This window comes from Mobula birostris, chromosome 15, assembly GCF_030028105.1.
Source record: "Mobula birostris isolate sMobBir1 chromosome 15, sMobBir1.hap1, whole genome shotgun sequence".
NCBI lineage: Eukaryota > Metazoa > Chordata > Chondrichthyes > Myliobatiformes > Myliobatidae > Mobula > Mobula birostris.
Genome location: NC_092384.1, coordinates 9418805 through 9432687, shown reverse-complemented (window position 1 = coordinate 9432687; position 13883 = coordinate 9418805). Strand labels below are relative to the sequence as shown.

Genomic DNA, 13883 nt, shown 5'->3' with positions numbered 1-13883 from the left:
GAGGACACTCAATTATCTGCAGGCATTGACGAAGCTTAGATCAGGCAGCTAGAGTCAAGGTGTGACTTAACAGAGCTGTTAGAATTGCTGGAGTGTTTTGGGAAATGAAGACTGACATGCATTTAAGCAGGACTTCCTCTACCCCTTTTGAAAGCCACTTTTAGAAGTTAGATATTGTTCTGTGTGAAATTTGTATATGACAAGATCCCTCACAATTGCGATTAGCTCACCGCTTTTTTTATTTAACTGGTGTTAATTCGGGGATAACTATGGACCAGAATTTAGAGCAATATTACTGCTGTTTTTCAAAAGAAGGCCATGAGATTGATTAATTCATGTCAAGGTTTCTTGCTGTAAGGCATCAGGGTCAGTCTAGCCCACCTTTTAGAGAGCACTAGGATCTTGAGGGCAACGCACATAAAATGCTGGAGGAACTGGAGGAATAAACTGTTGATGTTTTGGCCGAGTCCCTTCATCAGGACTTATGAAGGGTCTCAAAATCAGAATCAGGTTTATTATCATCGGCATGTATCATGAAATTTGTTAACCTGGCAGCAGCAACTCAATGCAATACATAATATAGAAGAAGAAAATGTAATAAATAAATAAATGAATGAGTAAATCAATTGAATAGGTTTTTAAAAATCATGCAAAAACAAATAGTATATGTTTGAAAAGTAAGGTAGTGTTCACGGGTTCAATGCCCATTTAGGAATCGGATGGCAGAGGGGAAGAAACTGTTACTGAGTCACTGAATCTGTGCCTTCAGGCTTCTGTATCTCCCACCTGTTGTTAGATGATGAGGACACTCAGTCCTCATTTATTGTCATTTAGAAATGCATGCATTAAAAAATGATACAATGTTCCTCCAGTATGATATCACAGAAACACAAGACAGACCAAGACTAAAACTGACAAAAACCACATAATTATAACATATAGTTACAGCAGTGCAAAGCAATACCGTAATTTGATAAGAGCAGACCATGGGCACAGTAAAAAAAAGAATCAGAAAAGGGCATGCCCAGGGTGCTGGGCTCCTTAATAATGGACACTGCCTTTTTGAGACACCGCTCCTTGAAGCCCAAAACGTTGGTATTACATTCTTCTCCATAGATGCTGCCTGACCTGCTGTGTTCTTCCAGCATTTTGGGTGTGCTGCTTGGGACCTCTAGGCTTTTACTGCTGAAGCTGTCGCTCTGGTTTTGCACAGTAGTATGCCTTGGGCATTACCCTCAAACCTCTGTGACAATAGGCACTACGGTGACTACACTCTTGGTGTCTCCAGCATTTCTGCTTGTGACTTGAACTGAGTAAATATTCACGAGCGGAACTTTGAATCCGGTAATTCTGAACTTATTGATGTTTCAAGGAATTTATTGAACTAGAGAAAAGTTCAAGCTCAGTTGATTTTATTGTCATGTGCACAAGTACAGTGAGGTACAGTTACAAAGAAGAACTTGTTCGCAGCAACATCACAAGCATGTAGGTTCAGACAACACCAAGAGCAGCAACTATGCGAGAAAGTGAAGACAAAGTGAATAGAATGGCAAAACAAGTCATTAATACAAAGTAAACCTCAATCTAGATACAAGTTGATGGTAGTGCAGGAGGTGATCTATAGTAGTCCTCATTTGATTCTTTGAATTTGGTTTTTGATAAATTCATCATGATGCTTGTTTCACTCCCACTCCGCTGACCAGCTGATAAAGTGCCAACCATTCTGCCTGCTGAGGGGTTTCTCTTCTATCAAGGAGACTTCAGATGTTGGAATCTGGAGCAACACTCAAAATGCTGGAGGAACTCAAAGGGTCCAGTATAATCTGGGGAGGGAAATGGGTGGCTGACATTTCAGGACTTGAAATGCCAGTTGTCTGTTTCCCTCCGTAGATTCTTCCTGACCAACTGAGTTCCTCAGGCATGTTGTTGTGAGGCTTGGAGAGGTATCTGCCAAACTACCATCGACACACCAGCTGAGCAAAGCTCTGGTGATTACAGATCTGACAGTGAATGTAACTGTGGGAATGAAATGATACAATGGGCAGAGGATACTTTGCATGAAGTGTGTTGTATTGAAGTCCTACACATGAAATTTAACATTAGGTAAAGCTGATGACCATTGGCCACAAATTTCAATCTATCAATGTCTATTTGATAGCTCAGGGCTTCCCAACCTTTTTAATGCCATGGACCGCTACCATTAACGGAGGGGTCCATGGACCTCACGTTGGGAACCCATGTTCATGACCATTGTTATTGCACGATACAGAAATAGGCCACTCAGCTTATTTCCCTGTACACTTTCAAATTACACTCTCCCAGTCATACCCTCAACCCCCCCCCCCCTTGGATTCATGTTGCTGGAGAATTCACACTAAGTGGCTAATAAACTTGTCAGCATGCCTTTAGAAACCGGAGCACCCAGAGGAAGGTTGCAGGGAGATTGCAGAGACACCAAACAGACAGCACCAGAGGTACTGTACCTGATAAAGTGGCCATTGAGACACTGATCAGAGACCTCTGCAGTGTGTCAATATAAGCAAGGCTCAAGTTTGAACTGGAATGCTTCTCAATGTGTACGAGTGCTCTTGGTGACTCACTGTGTGACTATTTTCCACTGTTACCCATTACTTGTTCTGGTTCCCACTGTAATCTGCATTAGCTCAGAATCCACTTTATTATGAAATACATAATGCATCATGAAATTTGTTTTGTGGCAGCACCAGAGTGCAAGTTATAAAAATTGTTCATAGTTACAAAAAAAATGCAAGAATGAAATAGTAAGGTAGTGTTCACGGATCATTCAGAAATCTGATGGAAGAGGGGAAGAAGCTGTTCTTAAAATGCTAGTTGTGTGTCTTGAGGCTCCTGTGCCTCCTTTCTGTTATCTGTAATGAGAAGAGGGTATGTCCTGGATGGTGGAGATCCATGGTGATGGATGCTGCCTTCTTGAGACATTGTCTTTTGAAGATGTGGATTTTTGTAAATAAAAGAAAAGGTCAGCAGCATTTTAAGCTTAAGGGAAACTACAACAACTGCTTTATTCTCAACTAAACACAGAACATGAAGCACGGTAATGAACTTCATGTCATTACGTCATCATAAGGTGAACCCCAACTCAATGTCAGAATTGTGAATTACACGTTTCCTCCCATTACATTACCTTATCCTCCATTGTCCTCGATGGTTGTGCCTGTGGTGGGGCCGGCTCAGTTTACAACCACTTGTATCCTTTTCCGATCCTTTGCATTGTAGCCTCATACCACCAGTTAGAATGCTGTCCATGGTACGTCTGTAGGATTTGTAGGATCTGTACGGTATCTAGAGGGGCTACTGTATAGGATCAGAGAAAGCTGCAGAAAGTTACAAACTGATCCAACTCCATCATGGGCACTAGCCTCCCCAGAATCGAGGACACTTTCAAAAGGCAATGCCCCAAAAAGATAGCGTCCATCATTAAGGACCCTCCATCACCCAAGACATCCATATATAAAATTGTACTTAATGGTTTTTATTATCATGTATTCCACTGTACTACTGCTGCAAAACAACAAATTTCACATGCCAGTAATGTACCTGATTCTGAAATTTTCTAGTCATTGGTGACATACCAAATCTCCTCAGACCACTACTACTACTACTGCTACCCATTATTGGCACTGTTCCATTTATAATCTATTACAGGTCCTCCCCAGCATACAACACTGAGCACTTGGGAGACCAGCAAGCTGTGTCAAAACTCACTTTGTGGCCGTGTTTCTGACCTGTGAAATATAGACAGTTCTCAGGAATGGAATGACCTATATTTGCATGAGTTCTCAGCATAGCCTGTTATTTGCACCAGTCCGCCCTATAACTTGTTACTTACACTAGTTCTCACAGTAACCTATTATTTGCACTGGTTTCCAATGCAACTACGAATCTTCGCTATCGATTGATTTTTAACATACTAGCTGATTCAGAATGGACACAAGAATCAGTAAATTACCATGGAAGTGTAAGTAATATTTATTATTCTTGTATCCAAGAAGGAATCTGAAGTGCAAGCAGAAGTGTCAGAACCTCTCAACAAGTTAATCAGCGTCTGTGGAGGGAGAACTTTATTCCTTCAAACAACAGACTTTAAGCAGTGACTTTAGGGAGGTGCATAAAATAATGAGGGGTATAGATACTGTAGGGTTTTTTTCCCAGAGAAGAGGTTCTAAAAACTGGAAGGCATAGATTTCAGAAGAAGGATTTAAAGGGGACTTGAGCATGGTCAGTACATGGAATGAGCTGCTAGAGGAAGTGGTTCATTCAGGTACAATAACAACACTCAGAAGATACTTGCTCAGGTACATGGACAGCAGGGGTTTAGAAAGATATAGACCAAACACCGGCAAATGGGACTGATGGTTGGCATGGATGAGTTGGGCCAAAGAGTCTGCTTCTGTGCTATATTACTCTATGATTCTGTCTTTAGTGCTTCAGGTTGATGACCGTGTGCCAGAACAGAACCCATTCAGTCATCCAGTTCTCCATACTTTCCCCCACCATCTTGCTAAATTACTTTATTGAGAAGTGGTCTAAATCAGATTGAAGTCATTGTCAGCATTAGCCTAAGACTGTAATAGCTGTGGATGGAGGCAGTGGTGCTGTTTTAATGAAGCTGCCTGGGATTAAGGAGGGAGCATTAGTAAATCCTATAGGCTGTCTGATAACTCTGGCAGTTACTAGAGTGGACTTATTGGAGGCTACTCCATCAAACTGACTGTCCAGACACAGAGATGGATTATTGAGTTGGTAGTCACAAAACATAAAAAAGGGTTGTATAAGTGGGAGATGTTGGTAGTTATATTGTATTAGCTACCAGGCCTTCTTGTTTGAGAAAAGGCTGATGATCAACCATACTGTCATGTTGATTCTATATTTTCAAGAATATCAAAATCAAACCATTCTGAAACAAAATCTCGTCGTCTTGGCCATCTGCTGTCGTAGTACTTCACCACATCAATTAAATGATCTGAGCTATTGTACCATTTGAATCTGTCATTCCTTTGCAATGATCTCCGCCCTGGCACTGCTTCTTGTGAGCGGGACAAGTACTATACCTCCCTCACCATCATTCAGGACCCCAAACAGTCCTTGCAGGTAAGGAAACACTTCCCCTACAAGTCTCTTGGGGTCCTACTGTATCTAGTGCTCCCAGTGCAGCCTCCTCCACATCGTGATACTGACCATAAGACATAGGAGCAGAATTAGGCCATTCAGCCCATCAAGTCTGCTCCACCATTCCATAATGACTGATTTATTATCCCTCTCAAACCCTCATTTTAAATATACCCAATGACTTGGTCTGCACAGCTGTCTGTGCAAATGAATTGCACAGATTCACATCCCTCTGGCTAAAGAAATTCTTCTCTTCTAAAGTGACATCCTTGTATTCTGAGGCTGTACCCTCTGGTCCTAGACTCTCCCACTATTGGAAATGTCCTCTCAACTTCCACTCTATCAGTATCCAATAACACTGGCCGGTGGTGTAATGGATTCTGTACCAGGACCCAGCCAGCTTCTTGCACACTTTCCATCCGTGCTGGGTTGAGTGTCGAGCTAGCAATTCGGCCTCATAAAAAACAGACAAATGCTTAAGAAACAGCGAAGTTTCCCGGCCGGTGCCCTATGAGGCGTGGAGATGAACAATAACAATATTCAATAGTTTCAATGAGACACCCTGCCATATTTTTTAACTCCAGCATGTACCGACTCGGAGCCATCAAACACTCCTTATATGTTAGCTTGTCATTTCAAGAATCATTCCCTGGGCCATCTCCAATGTCAGCACATTCTTTCTTAGACAAATGGCTCAAGACTGCTTACAATATCCAAGTACAGTCTAACCAATGCCTTATAAGGTGTCAGCATTACAATCTTGCTTTTATATTCTAGTCTTCTCAAATGAATGCTAACATTCCATTTGCCATCCTCATCACTAACTCAACCTACAAGTTAACCTTCAGGGAGTCCTGTACAAGGACTTCTAAATCCCTTTGCACCTTGGATTCCAATACAGTTCCCATACCAGGCAGTGATACAGCCAGTCAGGATGCTCTCAGTTGTGCCCCTGTGGAAAGTCCTTAGGATTTGGGGACTCATATTGAACTTCTTCAACCATCTGAAGTGAAAGAGGTGCTGTTGTGCCTTTTTCACCACACAGCTGGTATGCACTGACCAAGTGAGGTTCTCAGTGATGTGTATACCAAGGAGCTTAAAGCTGTTCACCCACTCAACCCCATTTCCATTGATGTCAATAGGGGTTAGCCTGCCTCCATTCCTCCTGTAGTCCACAACCAGCTCCTTTGTTTTTGCGACATTGAGGGAGAGGTTGTTTTCTTGACACCACTGTGTCAGGTTGATGATTTCTTCTCTATCAGCTGCCTCGTTATTATTTGAGATAAGCCCAATCAATGTAGTATCATCGTAAATTTAATTAGCCGATTGGAGCTATAGGTGGTGACACAGTCTTGGGTATCCCGAGAGTAAAGGAAGGGGCTTAGTACAGAGCCCTGAAGGGCTCCTGTGTTTAGGGGCAGAGGTGAGGGAGCCCACTCTTACCACCTGCCAGTGAACTGACAGGAAGTCCAGGATCCAGCTGCACAAGTCAGGGTGAAGGCTGAGGTCTCTGAGCTTCTTGTCAAGCCTGAACTGTAGTCCAAGAACAGCAATCTTACATAAGCATCCTTCTCCAGGTGTGTAAGAGCTATTGCATCATCTGTTGATCAGTTGTGTCAGGAGGTGAATTGTAGGGGGTCCAGTGTGGGTGGTAGCATGCTGCAGATGTAGTCCTTGACCAGCCTCTCAAAGCATTTGCTTATTATTGTGGTGAGTGCCACAGGACGCCAGTCATTCAGACACGTTACCTTGATCTTTGTAGATACAGAGACAATGGTGGATGTTTTGAAGCAGGAGGGCAGTCTACACTTTGAAAAGGAGAGATTAAAAATATCTGCAAACAGAGCAGCCAGTTGTGCTGAACACATTCTGAGTGCCTGCCCTGGGATGCCATCCGGTCCCACAGCCTATAAGATAGTCTGTACCTTTATTCTGTTTACCAAGGTGCATGACCATACACTTCCCAATACTGTATTCCATCTACCACTTCTTTGTCCTTTCTCCAAATCTAAATCCTTCTGCAGACTCCCTGCTTCCTCAACATTATCTTAGTATCATTTGCAAAGTCATTAATTCCGTTGTCCAAATGATTAATATATAATGTGAAAGGAAGCAATTCCAATATTGACCCCTTTGGAACTCCACTAGTCACTGGCAATCAACCAGAAAAGGCCCCTTTTATTCTCACTCTTCGCCTTCTACCTGTTAGCCAATCTTCTATCCATGCTATTATCCTTCCTGTAATAACGTGGGCTCTTCATCTTGTTTAGCAACCCCAGGCATGGCACCTTCTCAAAGACCTTCTGAAAATACAAGTAAGTAACATCCACTGACTCTCCTTTGTCTATCCTACCTGTTATTTCCTCAAGGAATTTGAAGAAATTTATCAGGCAAGATATCCCCTCCCCTATCTTATCACATCTTCAACTACACCAAAACCTCATCCTTAATAATGGACTGCAACATCTTACCAACCACTGAAATCAGGCTGACTGGCCTATAATTTCCTGTCTTTTGTCTCCCTCCCTTCTTAAAGAGCAGAGTGACATTTTCAGTGCTCCCAGATCATTCCAGAATCCAGTGATTTTTGAAAGATCACTACTATTGCTCCACGATCTCTTCAGCTACCTCTGAGATATAGTCCAACATAGACTGGAGGAACACTTTGTCAAACGCCATCACTCCATCTGCCACACAGCCAGGATTTCTCAGTGCCCACACATTTTAATTCTACTTCTCATTCCCATTCCAACATGTCTGTTGCCACGATGAACCTACTCTCAGGCTGGAGGAGCAACACCCTATCAGCCTGGGTAGCCTCCAACCTGATGGCAAGATCATTGAATCCTCCTCCTCCTCATTTCCTCTCTTTCCATTTCCCATTCTGAATCCTCTCTCACCCCTTCTCTTCTCATCTGCCTATCACCTCCCTCTGGTGCCCCTCCTCTTTCCCGTTCTCCCATGGTCTACTCACTTCTACTATCAGATTTCTGCTTCTTCAGGTCTTTACCTTTTCCAGCTATCGGCTCCCAGCTTCTCACTTCATCCCCCCTCCCCCACCCACTCACCTTCACCCTCACCTGTTTTCACCTATCACCTCCCACCATCTTATTCTAGCTCTTCCACCCTCCCCAACTTCCTTTCCAGTCCTGATGAACCGGCTCAGCTTGAAATGTCAATTGTTCATTCCCCTCCATAGATGCATCCTGACATGCTGAGTTCCTCCAGCATTTTGTGTCTGTTGCTCTGGATTTCTACCATCTGCAGAATATCTTTTCATTTTTCCTCTCTCTTTCTCTCTGTTAGCTCCTCTTCCACTGATCTTTCTTTCTTCTGTCTCTCTTCCTCAGGTGGCTGAACTGTCTGTTGTTTAACTGTCGATTGTCAGTGTGGTTGGGACGGTTTATGTTGAGAAGAGGCACATTCATACTTTCTTGTCTTTCAACATCTTTAGGTGTGATGTAACTGCAAGAGCCATGTGCCTTACAGAGAGCCTCTGCATCCATCCCCATCACCGGATAGATGGTGTGTCTTGTCTTTATCTTGAGGCTTACACCACGTCTTCTGCTGTTGTGCTGGTTTCTCTCCAAGCACTTGGCATCCAATTCTCAGCGTGCTCTTCATACACATAGGGTAATTGACACAGGACAGTAGAGCACACAGATGTGTCTAAAACTGTAGCAAATGCATGTACAGTTGATTGCTAGGTATTAATCAGTGTGAGTTATAGAAAGGGTGGATCAATACAGATGAAAGCTCAATGAAGCACCATGCAAGATTAAATCTTTTACCAAATCAATTCTAATCAAATGATATTTTGCAGATTCTTCTCAAAACAATTTGTATTTTATTTTTTATTCATTATCCTTAAACCTTCTCTCCTCAGTGCCTGGGACTCGCTAGCTAAGGGTTCACAGAAACCAAGCACCCCCATCCACCTGTCTACCCTTGTACAGCCCAAGCCGGCATAATGCCGGATTAGAATGTTGTTGTCTGCTCTGGATAGGCGATATTATGACATGACCTTAATCATGGTATTCCGTCTTCCAACACCTGAAGGAAACTTTACAGATTAAGTCTGTAAGTCTGATTTCTTCTGTCCACAATCACCCACACTTTTCATTTGGAAGCTGTGGTGGTGATGACACAAATAGGCAAAGCCCTTCATACCATTGAGCTCTGCCACAGGAAAGCAGCATCCACCATCAAGGACCCCCGCCATCCAGGCCAGGCTCTCCTCTCACTGCTGGAGATACAGGAGCCTTAGGTCCCACACCGCTAAGTTCAGGAACAGCTATTACCTTTCAAGCACCAGACTCCTGAACCAGTGTAGATGACTTTACTCACCTCAGCCTACTGTCTCACTTTCAAAGACTGTAAAACTCATGTTCTCTGTATTATTTTCTATTTACTACACTGCACAGACTGTCTTCTTCTGCACGTTAGTTGTCACTTTATTTGTGTTTTTATTGATTCTATTGTACTTTTTGTTCTACTCTGATTGCCTGCAAGAAAATGAATCTCAGTGTAGTAAGTGGTGACTTTGATAATAAATTTACATTAAACTTTGTATACTGAGCAGGGGCATCAGTGAGCAAGTCTAGTAACACCCCCTCCCTACATCTTTTCATCACTCACCCAGCAAAAGGCAGGAGTCATCTGGGTCATCACTCTGTGAAGCTCATGCATGGAGACACAAGATGACAGATGCTGGAATTTGAACTAATGAAATAAAACTGCTGGAGGAACTCAGCAGGTCAGGCAGCATCTGTGGAGACAAAAGATGTTTCGAGACAAAAGATGTTTCAGGCCAAATGTGCAGCGGCTCGACCCAAAATGTCAATCTCTGCAGCTGCTGCCTGACCTGCTGATTTGCCTTTAATACGTGCATCAATTTGGCTTCCAATAAGCTTGTTGTCCTGGTCTTTTCCTTAAAAAAATCATACCAAGGCTATCTCATTCAAACTTCTATGGATTAGAACCACAAAGTACAATGAAATGTCCGAAAATCCTTCATCCAGTGATTTTTTTTATTTTTATGTAATCTTTTTTAAAACCAATTTCTGTGTCTTTAATCCCAGAACTGCACTGGGCTTGAATTTATACATTCTTTCTCAACTTTACTAGGAAGGGATAGTGCACATTCCTGATAATGTTTTACAAATCTCTTGTGACTCTATTCTAGGAATTGGTATTCCCTCGATAACAGCCTTCTCCCTCTCCCTCTTTTACTGTAGCTCCGTTCTTATCAGTATGTTGAAGGAATGTGTTTCCTCCTGGGGGCTTGTAACTTCAGTTATTCTCTTAATATCAGTAAAAGCAGAGCTAATCAAAATCCCTCGGGGTGCTTAAAATGAAACGCAATTTCATTTGGCTGCCTGGAGGTTAGCGAGAGTAGAAAGAAAGTAAACTAGATATAGCACTGGTGGAAATTGGGAATAATTCCGACACCGCCTGAAATATCGTATGAGAAAACATTACGTTGCCCGGAGCCAACAGCAAGAAGAGAAGGTCATGGACGGGCAGGATTCACTTTTGAGGAATGAGATCGTTATCACTTAATTATCAGCACCTGTGCAGATATCGCTGCTCATCTAAATGATTAAAACCTTATTCAAAGACAGAGAGAGACTCGTGTTGCTTCACCGTCGGCTTGTAAGCTTTGTTTAGACATTTTCCTGGGGATCTCAGCCCATAACTCCTGCCTCCCACCATTCAGAGAGTGTTTTGCCGTTGCTAGTAAATGCAATTATGCCAAAAAAAAAGCAGGAAGGTTTGTCATTTTTTGATTTATCTATGGCAGATCAAGATATTAATGTGTAATTCCTAGGAGCTCTGTGTTAAATCATGTTACATTTTACTTATAATCATAATTCGTTCAACATGCAGACACTTCCGCCCAACCGGTCTGTACGGACCAGAATTCCCATCTACCATGCTGCCCAAGATCCATCTATCACCTCTCAGTTCTCATTCCACCCCTTCCTTCTGCCTTTTTATACTGGCTGCCTTCCCCATTTCTTCCAATCCTGTTGAAGGACCTCAACCTGAAATACTGACTGTCAGTTTCCCTCCAGCAATGCTACCTGGCTCGTTGGTTCCTCCAGCATTTTATTGCTTCAAATTACAGCATCTGTTGTACTCTGTTTCTCCATGTTCCCATCTAAGCTAGTTTAATTGGCCCACCACTGGCCCATCTACCTCTAAATCTTTCTTAAGCATATACCTGTCCAAATGTCTTGGAAATGATGTTAATATACCTACCTCCATCACTTCCTCTGGCAGCTCATTCCATATGTGGGCCACACTCTGGGTGGAGAAATTGCACCCCTCCCCCCAAGGCTCCTATTAAACCTCTGTCCTCCAGTTTTTGATTCCCCAGCCTTGGGAAGAAGACTATGTTCAGTCGGCCTGAAACATCGACTGTACTCTTTTCCATTGATGCTGCCTGGCCTGCTGAGTTCCTCCAGCATTTTGTATGTGTTGCTAGGATTTCCAGCATCTGCAGATTTTCTCTTGTTTGAGATTCTGCAGATGCTGGAGATCCAGAGCAGCGAACACAAAATGCTGGAGGAACTGAGCAGGTCAGGCAGCATCTACGGAGAGGAATAAACAGTCAGTGTTTTCAGCTGATAGCCTTCATCAGGACTGGAAAGGAAAGACGCAGAAGCCAGAATGAGAAGGTGGGAGGAGGGGAAGGAGTACAAGCTGGCAAGTGAGAGGTGAGACTAAGGGGAAGGTGGGTGGGGGAGTGGGGATAAAGTAAGAAACAGGGAGGTGATAGGTGAAACTTTTACAATAAGTAATTTTTTTGGTATTTATAAATGCAAGTATTGAAAGATAATTGGGAAAACACAATACTTCCTTTTGATCTTCCCCGGCCACTATTGTCCAGATCACTGAACTCCAGGACAAACCTTAATAAACCTACAACAAACATGTGTTCACATCCCCTGCATCTGAGTGTCCCACAACTCCAGTGATAACCCTGCAAATGTTTCACCTCTCCACGAAGCTCCACACTCGACATTTTAGTTACAGCTTCTTCCCCTCCACCAGCAGATCTCTGAACGGCCCACGAACCCATACACACTAGCTCGCTATTCGTTTTTTGCACTATTTATTTCTTTATTTGTTTGTTTAATTATTTATGTGTGTGTGTATGTATGTATGTTTGTAACTTATAGTAGATGTTGTATCTTACTGTGTACTACTGCCACAAAATAATAAATTTCATCAGATTTGTTCGTGATAATAAATCTGAATCTAATTTTCAAGTTACAGTGAAGAAAAGTCATTGGAGGCAACAGAGCCCTTGGCACACTGGATATTGGGAATCAGTGCTGCGTTCCCACTGGTGAAGCAAGAAGGGTGACACTGTTGCACAGTCAGTAGAGCCACTGTCTCATAGGACCAGGGACCTGGGTTCAGTACTCACCTCAAGTGTTGTCTGCGGAGATTGCAAGCTCTCCCTGAGACTGCAAGAGTTTCTTCCTGGTACTTCAGCTTACACCCCATGTGAAAGACGTGTGGGTTGATAAGTGAATAAGTGAGTGGTAGAGTCTGGAGTTAGTTGATGAGAATGTCAGAAGAATTTAAAACATTGGGATTAATATAAAATTAGTGCAAATTGATGGTTGATAGAGCAGACTCAATGGGCTGAAGGGACTTTTCCACTTTATATCTCTAGAAGAAACAGACAGGGATAGACTAATCAACCCATCAAACCTACACTACCATTCACTGAGACAAGAAGTTCCAAGCAGTCTGAGAGAAAACATTCTTCTTTGCCTCCAATTGAAATAACCAATCTCTTGTTGTGAAACTACACCACCCCGAGGTAAAATCCCATGACAAAAACCGTCCACTCGGCATCCACCTTGTTTATCCCTCACAGAAATTTCAAAACATGGAAATTAGAGTGGGAGATGATCACTCGGCCCATTAAGCCTGTGCTAGCCTTCAACTCCTGGGTCATTTTCCTCTAACTTCTCCTTTAAGTACCTCTAGGTATACAGTGGCAAAGATTCACCATGCTCTGCAAGGAGAGAGAGGACCTCGCTTTCTTCTAAACACTTGTATTTATAAACACACAACCTATCGTCTCGTAGCAGAGCAGAGGATGGTGCAAAGAGCTTTATAGACCCTTGGTAGAGATCTCCCAAAAGTTCAAATCCATGCAGGAGTCCAGCTTCGCGCCATGTCATTACCCGGTCCCAAATACAATATTGAAAAAGAACTCAACAGCACAGTACAGGCCCTTCGAGCCACAATGTTGAGCCTTCCCTCCTACATAGCCCTTCATAGTTCCATCATCCATGAGAAAGGCTCTGGCTCTCCACTTGATCTCCACCTCTTATTATCCTGTACACCTCTATCAACTTACCTCTCACCCTCCCTCACTCCAAAGAAAAAAACCCCAGCTTGCTCAAACTATCCTTATGCTCTCTAATCCAGACAGAAATCCTGGATCCTCTCTAAAGCTTCCCCATCCTTCCTATAATGAGGGCACCAGAAATGAATACAATAGGTCATGTGTAGTCTGACCAGGGTGATATAGAGCTGCAACATTACCTTGTGGTTCTTAAACTCATTCTCCTAACTAATAAAGGCTGGTACACCACATGGTTTCTTAATCACTCTATCAACTTGGGTGATAACTTTGCTGGATCTATGGATGTAGACTCCAAGATCCCTCTTTTCCTCCACACTGACGAGAATCCCACCACTAACCC

General features: G+C 42.9%; 1 protein-coding gene across 3 annotated transcripts in view; it reads left to right on the top strand.

Annotated features, from left to right (window-relative positions):
• Window positions 1-13883, top strand: part of LOC140210390 (RNA-binding Raly-like protein) — a 1435753-nt gene that overhangs the window by 1071022 nt on the left and 350848 nt on the right. The gene's annotated exons all lie outside the window — the stretch shown is intronic.